The sequence below is a fragment of the Pinus tabuliformis genome, chromosome 3_1 (assembly GCF_031772625.1).
Source record: "Pinus tabuliformis cultivar Carrire ecotype Pingquan chromosome 3_1, CPIR1, whole genome shotgun sequence".
Taxonomy (NCBI): domain Eukaryota; kingdom Viridiplantae; phylum Streptophyta; class Pinopsida; order Pinales; family Pinaceae; genus Pinus; species Pinus tabuliformis.
Genome location: NC_142301.1, coordinates 358,484,596 through 358,503,603, shown reverse-complemented (window position 1 = coordinate 358,503,603; position 19,008 = coordinate 358,484,596).

Genomic DNA, 19,008 nt, shown 5'->3' with positions numbered 1-19,008 from the left:
CATCAAATAGTTTTCAGACTTCCATTTTAATAAGAGGCAACAATACAAGGTTTTTTCTTCATAAATCATGCTTGAAAGGATTTTGATATTTTTTTATTCGGATGGTATGATGAATGATGCTTTTGTTATACACTTTAAGGTCCTCATATCCCCATGCAAAAAAATATGAATAATCCCTCATCAGATCAAGGTATTTCTTTCTAACTTCAGGAGACAAGGATTTTGAAAGCTTAACAAACTTAGGTTGTTGTTTTGTTCCTATATTGCAGTCTTCCACCAAACCTTTCGAAATTGTGTTGTTCTTCAATTGTATAACATCCTTTTTTGCTATTTGATTTATAAAAGAATCCAAATATAATCCTAAATTCTATTGTTCATCCCCCCCAAAACAATTTTGTTGATCTATATGTGAATTAGAAAATTCTTCAGTCATTTGCAGAAAATTAACAAGTTGTTTATCATATTTGAACACTTTCCAATACTTCACATTATCAGGGACTTCTAGCCTATGTTTGACTTGTATCTCATATTTCCTAATAAGATAAATGAGAATCCTAAATGTACAAGCTCAGGTGGCCAATACATCATCAATTGCATTTTGTTCTCTAGGAATCAATGACAAATTATATTCAGGAAACATTTGCAACATTTCTAGAACAACATTTATATAGGCTCTCATCTGAGGATGTTTGGTTTGATACACACCTTTGATTTGGTTGATAATTAATTTTGAATCCCCATGGACTGAAATTATTTTTTCTCCCAAATCTTTCAAATTCTGCAATCCTATAATCAGCGCTTCATATTCAACCATATTGTTTGTGCAGTCAAAGGCTAATTTGTAGGAACACAACCTTGACTTGTCCACCTTTGGGATCCTTTTCCATACTCCAACTCCAACCCCTTCTTTACTGACTGCTCCATCAAAATCCATGTTCCAAAGGCCCTCTTCATCATCATTGTGTTATGATTTTGTTTCTTATAATTCACCTACCATCTCCTTTGATTTTCTTTCCCTGTTTTGATCATCTTCCTATTAGGTGTGGAGCATCATTATTTAGAGGTCTTTGCTTCAACCGGATGTATACCCCAAGAAGTTTGTACACCCCTCCACGTGGGGGGCATGTGGGGGGATTTTCCCCCCTGCGAGGGTCCCGAGGGGGCTAATCCCCCCCAGCGGGGGGGTCCGGGGGCTAACGGTCCCCTGGCAGGGATTTCGAGGTAGTGCCCCCGAAGCTAAAAACAAATGTAAAATTCCCTTGTAAAAGTATAGTAATTTCTAGTCAATCTAGGTCGTTCATTAGGTGGATGATCTGATAGTAGAACTTATGTTTAGTTTAGGGTTATTTTCCCTAGAAGGAAACCCCTCTCTATGTATGAGGGCATTGTATTGAGGCTGCGAAATAGATGTGTATTATCTGAGTGAGAAACATATAGGTGAGACTGTGAGAGAAAACAGAGGATATTACAGTGGATCTTCTATAGGTTGTGTCTCTTCATTTTGATAGATAATAGAAAGGAAGGACTGGCTGTTCGGGGTGGATGTAGCCCAAACTGGGTGAACCACATATATCTGTGTCTCTCTGGTTTTATGCATTTTGTGTTTATATTTCTGCTATATTCTATGTGTTCCATTGCTCTGTAATATATATAATTTTCTAACACTTCCTTCAAACATAGATCATTATATAAAATGAAAGAATCCATATCAAAATGCACCGAATAAATAGGATGGTTTTGAGGCATTTCCTTACCACTTACCATGTACTTCATCAATGTTTCTTGGTACAATCTCATTGGCTATCCGAAAAAAGGAATTGTGGAATATGACATGTCCATCTATAGAGTGCCCTTTAATTTTGAAGACCATGATCTCAGCAGCAACATATTGAACTTTGGGGGAATGTTAGCCACAACTATGTCCATTACTAAGTTCTTTGCTTGGATTTGAGTGAGAGAGACCACCAAATCCTTGATCAAACCCAAACATTTCACCTTACTTGAATCAATGGAGAAAATAACTTTGTAAGTCCTTGTAATATCTAAACCAAGATTTTCCATAAAAACCTTTGACATTAAGTTTTGTGATGTACCTGAATCTAACATTTCATTGTGTAGAATCAAATCATGCACATTCAAACTTACATAAAAATGTGCTACATCTCAATATTGAGAATCCCCATCAAATTTTGGGCCTAAAAGCAATTCAGGATGATCATCGTTCAAATTGACTGTGTCTGACACTTCTCTCTTCAATGCTTTGGCATTTGATTCTTATACACATCATTCTTAATCAGTCCCTTAAAAGAAATGGAAATTTTGATTTTTGATATCTCATTTTCCAAACTAAAAGATGATTGACTTCTTTCTACCTCTTTGGTGGCTACATCTTTCTTTTCAGGAATCTCCTTTGGAGGATAAACCTTCTTTTGGTTAGAGGAAGGTGCATCAAATTGAGCTTTCTTGGGAGAATTTATTGGGACCTTTCTATTTCTCAAATTGCACTGTCTTGGTACCTCCATGATGACATTTTGGTACCCCATCTTATAATCTTTTGATTCCATATGCATGATGTCTTCTTGTGGATGAAAAAACATGTATTGTTCCTCCTTTTTCAAAAATACATCATCCCATTCTTCACCAAAATAGTGAATATGATCTTGATATTTTACTATGTCCTTATCTTCTAGGTAATTATCTTGAAAAGGAGGCCTAATATACTGCTAATCTCCTTGGTTTGTCTACTCTCTTTGCTTTATTTACACTTGGGGCCTTTGAAAGTTTGGATTTCTTACTTGAGGAGGAGCTTGATGATCTCTACCAACACCTTTATTATCTAGGGTAAACTTATCCACCAACTTCTCCATTATTTTCACCATGGCCTCGAGCTTGTTGTCTAAATATTGTAGGTTTTAACCCCGTACAGAAATTATCTGCATACGAATTCTAAAACATAGAAATAAACAATGCGAGAGCATAACACATAAAACACATATACACAGAGATTTTCCCCTGGATCCCAAAATCAGGACTACTAGCTTGTTTTTTCATTATTATTCCTTTCAATGTTACAATACATATTTATACACGTCGAAGAATCCAATACCATGGACCAAAAACCATCGCATCCAAAACCATGTGCGAAAAATCATGCACAAAACCATAAGTAGGTCCGCCCAACCTAATATAGGGTCCAAAAACAAAATTTTCCAGGGCGTTGCCCCAGACCCCATAGAGTGGGGTTACCTGAACCCTCAAACCCCCTATGACGCCCTCCGCTACGCAATCGGTGCAACGAAGGGGGGCCTTCGCCGCCCTTTTAACCCCCAGTTAACTACGTGGGCTAGTTGTGGAAAGAATATAACACAACCCAACATTCTCCCACTTGTTGTTTTCTTTCCACAGGGGACCACAAGAGAGCTTAGTCATTTATCCAGCCCTACAATGCCCATTGTTTCTCTACACCAAGAGAACTTCTCAGAGCTCACAGATTTTGTCAATGCATCTGTAGTATTCTTCAAAGTGTCCACCTTTACCAGCAACACCTTTTTGTCTTCTATCATATCCCTCACAAAGTGATACTGAACATCAAATTGCTTTGTCTTTGAATGATATGCAGGGTTCTTTGCCAAGAAAATTGCACTTTCTCTATTACAGTCTATCCTTATAGCTCCCTGTACTAACCCCATACTTGAACACAATCTCTACAACCAAACTGATTCCTTGCTTGCATGAGTGGCTGCCATGTATTCTGCCTCTGTAGTTGATAGTGCCAATAAAAATTGTTTCTTACTCATTCAACAGACTACACCTCCAAATAGGTTAAACACATACCCACTTGTAGATCTTCATTGGTCCAGATCTCCAGCCTAGTCTGCATCAACAAAGCCACGAATATCCAACACTCTGTCCAATCCTGATCTTCCTTGGTAGCACAAACCATAATCAATAGTGCCACGCAAATACCTGAAAACCCACTTCACTGTTGTCCAATTCTCCTTCCCTGGTTTTGACATAAACCTGCTCAATACTCCCACTGCATGTGCAATGTCTGGTCTAGTATAGACCATCGCATACATCATGCTACCGACTGCACTTGCATATGGAACGTGGGACATGTCCTCTTCCTCTTATTGCGTCTTGGGACACTATTCAACAAATAACTTTACACATACAGGAATAGGAACCTTCACAGGTTTACGTTCTTGCATATTAAACCTCTGCAATATTATCTTGACATACTTCCTCTGGTTTAACTAGAGCTTCCTCTTGGTCTGATCTCTTTTAATTTCCATGCCCAAAATATAGTTTGCAGCACCAAGATCTTTCATGTCGAATTTGGAGGTAAAATGGGTCTTCAAATCCTAGATAATTTCTTTATCATTTCCAACCAACAACATATGATCCACATACAAGATCAGACAAATAACACGGTCACCAATTAATTTAAAATATATACAGTGATCTGCATTGCTTCTGGTGAAGCCAAGTCCCCGTATAAATGTATCAAATTTCTGATACCACATCCTTGGTGACTGTTTTAACCCATACAGATACTTATTTAACTTGCATACCAATTCTTTCTTACCCTTCACCGCAAAGCCTTTAGGTTGCTTCATGTAGATCTCCTCTTCCATATCCCGGTGAAGAAATGTTGTCTTCACATCCATCTATTATACGTAAAAATCAAAAGCAACAACAACAGATAAAAGTAATCTAATAGAAGTTACCTTGGCAACAGGAGAAAAAATATCACCAAAATCAATTCCCGGCAACTGGGAATAACCTTTTGCTACCAACTGAGCTTTGTATTTCTCCACCTTTCCTTCTGCATTTGTCTTCTTCTTGAACACCCATTTTCTTGCAATGGGTTTCCTTCCAGTCGGAAACTCCACCAGATCCAAGCCTCATTTTTGTGCAAAGATGCCATTTCATCAACCATGGCCTCTTTCCAGAGTTTTCCATCCTCTGAGTTTACTACTTCCTTCACAGTTCTGGGATCATCATCAATAATAGATAAAGAAAAATTTGAATAGAAAGTAGATGGACTATACCTTTCTGGTTGTCTTCTTTCTCAAACTGATCTTCTCACACCTAGAGTTTGTGGCTCTTCATCTTCTGATTCCTCCTCTACTGTAGAATCTGATTCTTCCTCCTTTAGCTCAAACTCTATCTTCTCAGGTTCCTTTGGTTGGACTTCATGTTTAATAACATCTTTCACCTCTTTGAACACCACATCTCGGTTGTACACAACCTTCCTTGTTACTGGGTTCCAAAGATTATAACCCTTTAAACCATCCTTATACCCAATAAAGATGCACTTTTTAGATTTACTGTCCAACTTGGTTCGTTTCTACTTTGGAACATGTAAATATACATCACATCCAAATACCCTTAGATGTGAAAGAGAGGGTTTCTTACCAATCCATACCTCTTATGGAGTCTTATCCTCCAACGCTGATGAAGGTGATCTATTGACCAGGTAACATGTTGTCTCCACTGCCTTTGCCCAGAATTCCTGTCCTAACCTAGCACCACTGAGCATGCTTCTTGTGCTTTACATCAACGTCTTATTCATTCTTTCTACAACTCCATTTTGCTGAGGTGTATATGGAGTAGTATTCTGTCATGCTATACCACACTTCTTACATAATTCTTCAAATTCCTTACTACAAAACTCCCCACCATTATCTGCCCTCAACACCTTTATCTTCTTCTCTGTCTCGTTTTCCACCATAGCCTTAAATTCTTTAAACCTATCAAAGACTTCATATTTCTTCTTAAGGAAATATATCCATGTATTCCTTGAGAATTCATCTATAAATGATACATAGTACACAGACTTACCCAATGATGGAACCTTCACAGGTCCAAACACATCACTGTGCACAAGCACTAATATATGTTTTGCCCTCTTACCACCAGAGGGAAAACTCACCTGACTCTGCTTCCCATATACACAATTTTCATAGAAATCAAAATCCAAAGAGCTATTATTCATACCTTCTACCATACCTTTACCATGAAGTATTTGAAGGCCCTTCTCTCCAATATGTCCAAGCCTTTTATGCCACAGCATGGTCTTCTCCCCAGAGACCACTAGATTTTCTGCTCCACATTCAGGAACCAGAGAACTATTGCACCCATCAACAACAGTGCTACCTTGCAGCTTGTACAGAGTTCCAATCTAAACTCCCCACATCAATACTAGTGCTCCACAAACCATCTTGTAGGTATCCTTCTCGAACACTGTTTTTACACCTGCATCATCTAGCTTGCTTACAGAAATCAGATTTCCGGGGAATGCAGGAATATGTAGAACACACGGAAGTGTTCTAACCCTTCCACCTTGCAACTTCAACTTTAATTTTCTGCAACCAATGATTCTAACCTTCCTATCATCCCCTAAGAAGACATCACCACCATCGTATTTCTCATACTCGCAGAACCACTTTCTATGGGGAGTGAAGTGAAAGGATGCACCTAAGTCAATCAACCATGCCTCATGATCTACATATGTACTTGAAGAAGCCAAGTACACATCCCCACCTTCATCTAAGGTGGTTTTTGCCTCTGCAGAGGGAGCATCATCAGATCCTTTTCCTTTGTCAGGAGATTTACATTTATAGTCCCTTTTGTACTGCCCTTTCTTTCCGCATTTCCAGCACACCACCGTTATAGGTTTTCCTGGAGATTTATATCTCCCTCTAGATTTAGATCTCCCACTCCATGACTTATTTTTGTTTCTGTTCTGGGACCGTCCTCTTACAGACAATGCATCACCATTCTGGCTCTCCATATTTTCTGTCTCATCTCCTCTGTCAGCAAGGATGAGACTATTTCGTCAAACTGCAAGGCAACTGTATTGCTACCTATTGCAATAACCAAACTATCCCATGAATCTAGTATAGAACACAACAAACTAATGCAATTATCTTCATCTAAAATTTTAATATCAATAGACGATAACTAACTTACCATAGTATTAAATGCATTTAGATGCTCTATTATTGAGTCTCCATCGTTCATCCTCAGGTTCTAAAGATTTTTCTGTAAGAACAGTTTATTCACCAGAGACTTAGATTGGTACAAAGTCCCTAACTTGTCCCACAAAGCCTTTGCCATAGCTTCCCCTAATACATTCAACAATATTGAATCTGAGACACACATCATATTGTGCTCTTTTCCTTCCAACCCAACTTCTTCCATTCTTCATTGGACACTCCCATTGGTTTAGTATCTGGATCTACCATGATCCACTGATATTTATCCACCAACAGATCCTCCATCTTGAGTTTCCACAACTCAAAACTTTGACCATTAAATTTCTCGATCTTTATCTTTCCACTGCTCGTCATCTTCTTTCACCACTAGAATCAGTCTCACAGATCTCCCACTGAACAGGGTCTACCACAGGCCCAAGCGAAACCCCTTAGCAACAAAGGCATCCCCTTGAAGCCAAAACAACTCTGATACCAAATGTAGGTTTTAACCCCGTACAGAAATTACTTGCACACAAATTCTAAAACACAGAAAATAAACAATGCGAGAGCATAACACATAAAACACATATACACAGAGATTTTCCCCTGGATCCCAAAACCAGGACTACCAGCTTGATTTTTCATTATTATTCCTTTCAATGTTACAATACATATTTATACATGCTGAAGCATCCAATACGATGGACTGAAAACCATCACGTCCAAAACCATGGACCGAAAACCATCATGTCCAAAACCATGTACAAAACATCATGCATGAAACCATAGGTAGGTCCACCCAACCTAATATAGGGTCCAAAAACAACATTTTATAGGTGCTACCCTGGACCCCATAGAGTGGGGTTACCTGCACCCCTCAAAACCCCTGTGACTCCCCCTGCTACGCAATTGGCGCAACGAAGGGGGGGCTCCTCCCCCCTTCTAACCCCCCAGTTAACTACGTGGGCTAGTTGTGGAAAGAATATAACACAACCCAACAAAGATGAAGCCTCCTATTTAGCTCTTCATTTTTCAGCCTTGATTTTGGCCTTCTTCTTAAACAAATTGGCTTCTACTCCAACTGCATTTTTCTGCATATCTTCCAAAGTAGTTGGATTCCTTTTCCTCAATTGATATGCAAGTTCTAAATCAAAACCATCCAAGTATTGAAGCAAATCCAATCCTAGAGGGGGATTTAGTTTAGCTGGTATTGAATTGTAGAATTTGGTGAATCTCGCGAAAAAATCTCAAACTGATTCACCTGGTGCTCTTCTCAAATTTTCATACTCAACCAATATTTGAAGAGGGTTCTTTTTGAATTCCCACCTGGCAAGAAATATTTGTTAAAGTTAATGGAAAATGGAAATACTTTCAACAAGCCAACTTCTGAACCATTTCTTGACTTCTCCCGAAAACCTCTGAGAAAAAAGCCTTATCTTGGCATCCTCATGGTCCACCTCTTCCAAATATATAAAATCATTTAGTTTTTCAACATGTTTTTGTGCTATCAAAACCCCTCTAACATCAAACTGAGGCAATCTCTAATCGTAGTTTAGTGGCAAATCATGGAGTGGGCCCTACAAATTCAATGGTGTATAACGAGTGGCCATGATTAAATGAGATGAATTGGTACGGGTTTGTGGAGCTTGAAATGAAGAGGAAGAAGGTAAAGGGACTGATATTTGAGTAGCTGATGTGGGAGGAGTAAAAATAGTCGATACAATAGGGCCATAAATCAGTGGAATGTTCAATGGAGCAGAAAATGGTGATAGAGAGACAGTTGGGACATAATGGAATATTTTGGAGGATTTAGTGGCAACTTCTTGGAGCTGGTGGACAACATTTTCAAGCTTATGGAATTGAGTCCAGATATCTTGATATTCTTCTAATACACATTCCTTTTGAAAATAAATAGAAGATTGCAACTTTGACTGATCAAACACTGTGTCTACCAAACTACCTTCTAATTTGGATGTGAAAAGGCTTTGTTCCAACCTCAAATCAAATTGGATGTGGTCCACTGACTCTATTTTTTTAGGTAGGGATAGGAATATTTCTATGACACTGAGATTGGTTTCTTTTGCAAGCTTCTTCTTTTGAAACAACTTCTACGGACTTTCAAAACTTTTAGGTGGGTTAGGATCTAGATGATGTATGGTGTATATTTTCTTAAAAGCCATATTTCCTTACAAAAAATTGATTTCAGCTGATCTTAAAATAACTAACAATTGGGTAAATATTCATTTTGTTGGTCTCTAGTTCTTTGTCACGTCTCTAATTGAAGATTTTTTTCAAGGAAAAGCTTGCATTACCTAGCAATGGTGTCAAAACTTTAGCACCCTGTAATTTCCCTAGGCTAAGGAGAGAAAACCAAAGGTAACCACAAAACCATTTGTAAGCTAGAATCTAACCCTTCTAACTTTAGAGAGGGCCTTCTCTATATAGAATTTTCAATTAATCAGATGTTAGGATAAGTATGGTGCTCATTAGGGTATAAATTTTCAAATTTTCTTTTGTAGGAAAGGAGGCAGATCCATTGGGCATGGAGTAATGTCTACCTGATTATGTTTCCAGTGATGAAATGAAGAGAAAATGGAGCTTCTACAGGGGAAAGGTATGTAGTCTCTTTGTATTTTTTTAGTCTAAATTCATTGTATTAGGGTGAGTGGAAGAAATATGGGAAATGATCAACAAAGCATCAAACACCATGATGAATTCTAACTGTCATTTTAGCAAAAAACATAGATGTCTAGAAAACTGAAATGGAGCACTATTTGGAGTGAATTCTGAATCAATATTTTTGTTTAACTAAACAAGAGGATACATTTCAAATCATGATTTTTATAGAAGATAAATTACAAAGGAATAAATCACATCTCCAAAGCAAACTAACACAAGAATCCCTATAAATTCTACCTCTATCTTCATTCATTGTAAAATATATCAAAAATAAGTGTAGTACACAATGTCCTTTCTCCTGAACCTAACCAACCCTTTGATTCATTACAATCATACCATAAATAGGCTAATACAAATTTTTTCCCACCTCTAAGAACCAAATTCCTTATTAGGATTTATGTTTCTAACTTATGCAATGAAAATAGAATAAATTTCTAAAAACTAGGGATTGCTTTACTAGTTCTTTTCTAAGCATTTTTACATTAAATTATTAGCCCCAAATTGATCTTGTGAGTCATCAGATACTTTATTATAATCATTAAGACCAAAAAAAAATTACAGAAGATTTTGACTTGGGGAAATTGAACACAAATATGTCTGTCTAGAAGCGCAGTGCCAGATAATTCTTTAGGAAAACAAAATTGTAGCAAGAAAACTCAATGTTCCATGGTTGAGATACCTAGGACCGATCCTTGAGCTGCCTGATGAATTCAATATGTGTGAAAAATCCTGTACATGGATAATCCCCCCTTAGAATATTTCTTTCGCCACATAAAACATCCAACTTTGACAATTTCATCCATAGCCAAAAATGCAACGCGAGTTGAAAAAGTGCAGTGCCATCTGTTTTCATGGTTTGAGTGGCAGTCAGGTGGACAAGATTCACATGTTGGTGATGATGCTGACACTGCAATGATCATGTCACATAGCCATTTCAAGCCTCCCTTTTCCAAAAATACATAACACTCATCTCCACACCAAAAACCCTAACCCTAATGCTAGCTAAAGCAAAAAAATGTTGTGAAAGTTTCTTCTTCAAAAATGACTTAAGAAACACTGACTAAATTTGCTTGCAAGAGGTATTTTATGCAAAACATTATCACCTTTAACCTCAACCTCACAAACAAACATACTCTAGGAAAAACTCAAAAATCAAAACTGTGATATTTCACCCTTTTCAACATTCAAACTTTGGATGCTCTAGCCAATAGGTCCAACTTGCCTCTATCTTTATTCTACACCTCCTTTAATTGTTGTTTGGTGGCTCTTAATTATTTCCTCATAGAAATATTTTTCCTGCATATGTTTTTCATTTTCCTTTGTAGTGGAAGGGACCTCTTCAACATATATTTTGCATTTTCCATTGTTGGTTGATAGATGTCCATAAGATCTCTCATTTGTTTCCTAGCCATTTCATCCTACTGCTTGAGCTCAGAAATCTCCCTATGAGCCTTCTTCAATTGCATTCTCAACTGGTTAAAGGTGTGCTTCCCCTCATTTATCTTTGTCTTCTCTTCTTGCATTGTCATCTCTTCTTGTATTTGTAGCTTCTAGATGAGGGTTTGGTAACTCTAGCTGCTAGAACTCTTGCCTTCTTAATATCTTCTTTCACTACCTTTCCTTTTCCCTTGGATTTGGTAGCAACTGGTGTAGCCTTAGCCACTGGTTCATCTTCACTAGGTTTAGCTTTCTGTTCTAGAATAACCTTCTTTAATTCCCTATTTTCCTACTGCAATTGTGTAATAATCATATGGGTCTTCTCCAACTATTCTTGTAATTATGAAATCTATTTGAATTTATCATCAACAATCTCATCTTCTGGTATGGTTTCCATGGCTTCAAATGTCTTCTCCAAGGGAAACCTTTTTGCAACATACCTAGTGAGGGACTTTTTAGAGACATCCATAACTTCTAGAGAAAGCTATAGCTTCTTGCCCTTCTTATTTTCTGTTGACTTCACTGTAGCTGAGGGCCTCTTCACTGAACTTCCATTTGGTGATTGAATGTCTTTTACCACTGTTGAGGGTGTTTCTTTCTTGCTCAAAGAACTAGTTGGTAAGTCAACCACTAGGTTTGAAGAATCTACAAATGACTGCCATGATTGATTTATTTTATTTAGCTCCTCCAATACCAACAACTTAGTTAAGGAAAAGTGGAAAATGCTAGGTTCCACTTGGATTTGTTTTCCTTGCACTTTGTATGCCCTTTTTCTAAGACTTTTGAATAGATATAAGGGAAAATTCAAGGGGCTCTTCCCTGTAAAATGCATCAAGAGTCTGAAATGGTATTGATAAATCCTTCCAAACCTACCCTCACATGTAAAATACCTTTGAATAGCTTGCAAAATCTTGTTGTGATGTTCAAGTAAATAATATTTAGGAATAATGGACCCATACTCCATATTTCAGAAAATATTTATAATGGACAATATTAAGAGGCATGCCAATGAACCATTAATCTGCCTGAAGGGGGAATCTCTATTGTAGCTGATATTGTGACATTTGAAACTGGAAAGGTGAGATCTCCAACCTTAGCCTCCAACCCATTAAAGTTCATGGAAACTCCTTAGTATGTTTTACATTATACCCTTGAATGTTTTTACAAAACCATATACATCCCACTTGCTCAAAGGAAACTCTAATAGTTGGGTTTGCATTCATGAATGTGAGGTCTTAGGGTTCAAATTGACAATGGAACCCCCCTTGTGTTTCATGAACTCTGGAGTTGACTCATGGTTTTTTGCAGAAGAGGGATACTCTAGGGTTTTGAACTGTAATCTCAATGTAAATTTAATTGGTGCAACAAGTGTGATAGAAATAATGAAAAATGGGCTCCAAACTAAGCTTTGATGACAAATTAGAACATAAAACCCTATAAACAGACAAATTAAAACAAATTAGCTCTTCAAAACCCCAAGATAACTAATGCATGCTTGGTCCTAGTGGAAGAAAAATTAAACATACGTGTGCAACTCCAGAAGTGCAGCACATGAGAAGAAAAACTCAATCACCTCTCAGGCACACACAGATTAGGTAAGGAGCTTCAATTTAGTTTCAATGACATGGTAGACTTTATATATGGAGGTTGAAAACTGGAATTTAACTATTTAGCAAGGGTAAACATAAAAAACACAGCACACAAAGAAAGCGCAACGAATGGCAAAAAGCAAAATGATGCAGAAAACACCGTGATGATGAAATTTGGTGTTTTGTAGGTTTCCAAGTTGTTTCTTAGCTCATGCATGAAATTTTGCAATCATACAAAACCAAGGTGCTGAATAAAACTGGAGCTTGCACATGAAGAGGTGATTTGACCACTGGGTTGAAATAAACACAACACTATCTACAAGCGTAGCACTCCCCTACCTCCTTTACATAGCAGCTATAAACGACCACATAATGATATTTATGATGGAAAAAATGAAGTGTTGTGAGATATTATGTGAAGATAATCATGCAATTAATCTGCCAAGGTGGCTGAGAGTGGACTTGATGGGCAATAATTACAATTTGAACTTGATAACCAAATGTGTAGTACTTGGCAAAAGTATAGCATCATCCTCTTGACCATTATATTGTTGTTGATGTGATGATTAATCATGATTTGAAATTTTAACTCACTCAAAACACCTACAAATTTGTGCCCATGATGACAAAGCATGGAAACACAATCTTGCTCATGATTTCTTGATGCAACTTGACCCTAGACCTACTTAGCTTGACCCCTTGGGATATAAAATACCATTTTTGTGACTCTTGACACACTTTGACATATTTACAATGAATACTAAAATAGTATTCCAACCTAAGACCTAAGGCTTGATATTCCACAAGATCAATGCCACACCTTTATACTTTTGACAAAATTTGAAAGACATAATTTATTTCTGACTACTATGACTATAGGATACTAACATTGGCTCAAATGGGTATGGAATCCTCCTTATGAGGTGCCAAGAACACCATAGACCAAGTGCCTAACCATTGGGCTTATTGACTTCTTGAATTAACTCCAAACTGAATCAATCTGACTCAAAAATTGATTACATTCTTGAAAATGGCAGTAGGCCATCAAAATCTCAGGGCCTTCTCTCAGGGCTTCAAATTTTGATAAAAACTGCCCACACCTACAATACTGAAAATTAAATGAATATATACAATGTAGTGATGAAATTCAACTGATTTCAAGTGAAATAATGTTTGAGGAACCTGTCATTCATAGGCCCTCCAGCAAGAAACTCCCTTGTTAAATCCTGTAGCAAGTATGCATTGCTCTCATGAAATGTTGCAACCTTGAAAGGTCCCTTCCAAAGGTTTTCAAATTTACCATGCTTCCCTTTTTCTTCATTTCTAGCATCCCACTTTAAAACCAATTCACCAGCTTGAAAATCCTCAACCTTTGTCCTCCGATCAAATATTTTCTTTATCTTGTCCTAAATTGTCTGAGTGTTGTTGTACACCTCCTCTCTAGTTTGTTGCAACTCAATCATTTGGTTTATCCTCCTTTGCATGTCATTTGGTTTTGTATCCTCTTCCTGCATTAATTTCATGAATGTAATTCCAAAATAAGAAGGGAAAATAACATATGTCCCATACACTAACTGGAAATGAGACATACCAATTGAGATTTTGGTATTTACCTAATCAGCCCACAAGGAAAAAATTAACTTTTTGTGCCATGTTTTATTGTTCTCTTGTAACAATTTTTTAATGATATTCACTGGTATTTTGTTAGAGGACTCATCTAAGCCATTACCTTGTGGGGAATATGATTTTAAGTGACCAAGTACAATGTGGTATTTGTGATAAAATTCAACCATTATTTTAGACTTAAAGGAAACAACATTGTCTGTGATTATTCTACGAGGAAAACCAAATCTCGAAAGAATGTTACCTTCCAAGAATTGAATGATGATTGTATATGTGGATTTCTTGGTTGGTATCGCTTCTATCCACTTCGTGAAATACTTTGTGGTTGTCAGAATCCATTTGTGTTGACCTGAAGATGAGAGATGGATTTACCTAATGAAATCCAAACTCCACTGTTGAAAAGGTGCCTCCACTGCAATAGGTTTCAAGGGTAAGTGTAAGATCTTTCTCTTTCATTCAAAAATTTGGCATCCATGGCAGCTTGATACCCTTTTTTACACATAAGAAAATATTGTTGGCAACTAAAAACCAGCCCTCAAGATCTTATTGGTGTGGCTTTCCAAAAATGATGACCTCCACAATCTCCTTTATGAAATTCCTCCATAACCTTCTGGGACTCATCCTCCAATAAAAAATTTAACAACTACCTCCTAAATATTTTTGATGAGCCTCAGTATTGCAGCAAGAATGCTACAAATCCCAAGACTACCAACTTTAATTATCAACCCGGGGTTTGTACAAACTTAAGAGGTATCAGCACTATATGTGCAGCATAAAATGTGTCCTTCATTTGTTATCATGCCGTAATGGAGTTCATGTACTGAAATTAAATCCTAAACTAATTGCAGAAAATGAACTGCTCGAAATGGAAACCCTAACCTATTGCAAGAAATAAAGTTCATGGAATGAAACATATTCTAATTTCATAAAGATCATGAAAGAAATGTAAAAGAATCCTAACTTAAACCTATTTATCACATGTGATGATTTAAACTAACTGAGCTTGGAATCTGATCTAGAGAGTATTAATTTTTGCATGCATGTGCTAATTAAGAAATAAAAATAACTATTCTTTATCTTTTCATTTTATAAATGCAAATGCTAATCTTTCCTTGTTCTTTGGCAGGGAAGACATGTGTGGACGAAAATGGGTACAATGGTTTTGATGGCTTGGAGGTCAAGTAGAGGCCTAATCCCAACTTCAATGATGTTTTTTCTCAATTCGGGCTCAAAACATGCTGCTACAAGATTTCCTACAGGGTGTCTACAAGATGTACTAGCTCCTACAGGTTGTCTACACGATCCCCTGTTTTATAACAAAAAATAGGTCAAGAGCTTAAGAAGTGGTCTAGAAGGTAGAATGGAGCTTGGGAAAGGTGGATAATGAAACAATAAGGCATGGAGGTGGTGGACACTACCCAAAACTCAAGCAAGGGCTTCAAGATGGGTAGATTTTCTCAATGGAAATGACAATTTTTGCTTATAAAACAAGAATTCAGATTGAGACTTTAGTGGATTTTGGCGACATGGGTGGATGAGTCTTGGATGAGGTGAACAAGATGAGGTATCCCTATAATGTAGAAGCTCCTAAAACAACACACATTATTGTCTGCATCTATTCATAAATTCATCTATACAAAATCCAGAAATTCGAGAACTAGTGAGCTAGTAAATCTATCAAATGCCTAACCTAATCAAGTGAAAATGAAATGGGGTAAATTTTGTTATTAAATAGAATTTTTTGTGATCTAATGCAAGTGGAACCAACTTGATTGAAGCTCGTTAGAATACTCTAAAAATAGCAAAAATTTGTTGCTATTTGCCACAAAGAAGTTTCAGAAATCCATATTTGGGAATAAGAAGACTAATCCACGTAGCTCAATGATTACTATGACCTTAAAAATATTTTCCAAGGATGAAATAATTCTGGTGATCCTACAAAAGAACTTACATCAACAATGTAACCCAATCCTACAACAAGAAATCATTAATACTATATGCAGAAACAGAAAGAAACAAAAGCGAGAGATGCATGTGAATAAGAAGTGATAAGAAGAAAAACAAATGATACAAAAGGGCTTTGAGACTACTACGGGATGGAGAATCCCAAGTAAACTCAAAGAACTATGGAGGAGAACGAGATTTAGAAGTTGAACATGACACAAATCTTCATTATTTTCATCAATACGATTACATCCCTGTAAGAAAATACAATGGAGCTGCAAAAATACGAGTTCTCTCCACAAGAATACTAATAAAAATATACCCCTAGAGACAAATTTGACTTGTTACTTATACAAAATGATTATGAATCATTTCCCAAGAAATAAGGAAGCTTTCCCCACCAAAATCCCTTGATTAGTGGATCTGGTTCCCAATACTAGGAATCTGCATTAAATGGCAGGGAACACATTCCTAGATTTTCTCAATCATTGGAGTTCCACAATCTATGCCATAATTCCATCATATCTTGTTGATTTATTATTTAATATTGATCCTCTTGTAGTAGGGAGCAAGTCCCTAAATTATCTCCTCCTCCAAATCTTCATAATCTGCCCAATATTCTCATAATATTCCACAAAAATAAATAATATTAGACACAAATATGCAATTATTCATAAACCTTCCTAATGAACATATTAAAGTTAAAAATACATTATATAAGGTAAAAAGAGAGGTTCAATATGCTGAAGGATGGTTAGATGGGCCTTAATTTATGTTTAATTCAGAGGTATGGGCCTTAATTTATGTTTAATTTAGAGACCCATCATACCCCCATGCTGAAAGTGTTGCTTATCCTCTGAGCGACTTAGTGACCTCATTGTGCCTCATTCATAGCCCTCGGGCTTCTCTCTTGTGCATTAAGAATCTTGGCTATAAGTTTTGCAAGGATAAGTCCAGAAACATACTTTTGCAAAGAAAAATCATTGTTTCTTGAGACCATTAGCTTGTCTTCTTCTTTTATTTTGTTTTCTTTGCCTAGATGATTGCCTAATGGCCTTGGAGTTTCCTGTTTTTATTAGGTCTCTCTTAGGCACTGCCTTTTTTTGGTTTTTATCACAATTTGTTCCTTTCTTCCTTCTTGTAGCAGCATTCTGCCTTCCTGTAGCATTCATTCCTTCTTCCTTCAGAATCTTCTAACTATATGGGAGTGATGAGAAATGATGTAGGTTTTTGAAAATGGAGAGGATGCTCTGTTTGTTTTTTTTTCAAAAAAAATTTAGGGTGAGATAGAGTGTAGGATTTGTTCTTGAAATTATGAAATGGGATGGATGAATGATGGATAGATAGTGAATATGAAGTGGATGGAGGGCTTGGAGAGCTATGGTGACTTGGCCTTTGCAAAATTTTCTTCTTTTAACTGCTATCCTCATTCCTTGAAATCATCACCCTTTATAATTTGACTTTTCAACATTGCATGAGTGAATGAGTAAGCTGCAATTAACTAGTTGAAGACCGTTGAGACTATTGGCGCATCCTTAGCTTATAAAACCTCATCTCTCATGCATTGAAAACAAATTTCTAACTATAATATGCTCAAGATAAGAGGTCAAGAATATTGCATCCCTGTACCTACCTAATGGTTGTTTGAGAGACATGCATGTTACTATTGAGTTGATGTTGATGTGCTAATAATGAATCAGGTACATCTTCTTGACTGCCTTTTTCTTTTTTGTTGATTTTATTTTGTTGATGGGTTGCCTTCTTGTCGATGTGCAGGTGCTTGGGGACCTATATCAACCTTCCCTAAAGAATGCCTGACCTTTTGACCCATTTCTCCATCATATTGCCTCTTGTAACTTCTTCTCGGCCTTCCTATAGAGATCTTGTAGTAATTCAGAACTTCCTGTAGAGATCCTGTAGTAATTCAAGACAACCTCTTGTAGCAGACTTGTTTTGCCCATATCTCCCAAACTGTAGAATGGATTGACCTGAAATTTTATGAGCATGTTTCCATCATCATTATGCACCTCCCCATAAAGAAATCTTGGCCAATGGATGCATGAATCTCGAGAAAAACTAAAAATGGATGAAGGTGATGGAGGCTGATTTCTTGGAAACCGTACATTGGAATTTGCTAAAATTGCTTGGGAATGTTACCATCATCCATATACATCTCCCCATGAAACATAATTTAAATGTATGCATAGATATCAAGAAAATTCAAAAATGGATGTAGGTGATGGAGGCCAATTGTTTGGAAACCGTGTATTAGAATTTGTTGAAATTGCTTGAGCATATTACCATCATCCATATGCATCTCCCAATGAAACAACTTGGAAAATGGATGCATGGTTTTCAAGTTATGGAAAAAATAAATTTCTGCTCTATGTATTTTTGTTTCCTGTAGTAAAACATAGCATTCCTGTAGTTTTTTTAGGACAAAAAGAAAACTAAATGGGAAAATGTTTAGAATGATGGGTGGATGATATAAATAGATGAGGGTGATGGATTGGCATGGCCTTGGCCTTGTTGGAGCATTTGAGCAAAGGAGTAGAAAGTCAAAGTTTGACTTCTTTTGACTAGGCTTGACTAATTTTTATCTTTTGGTACCAACTTGTTTTTGTTGCTTGCAGATGTTGGAGAGTACATGCATTCATCAGAGATACATGGAGTAAAGATTTATTATTTTTTTCTTTTCTTTTTTTTCTAGGCCTACTAGCCGCCTCAAGGAGGTTTTCAACTAGTAGGTATAC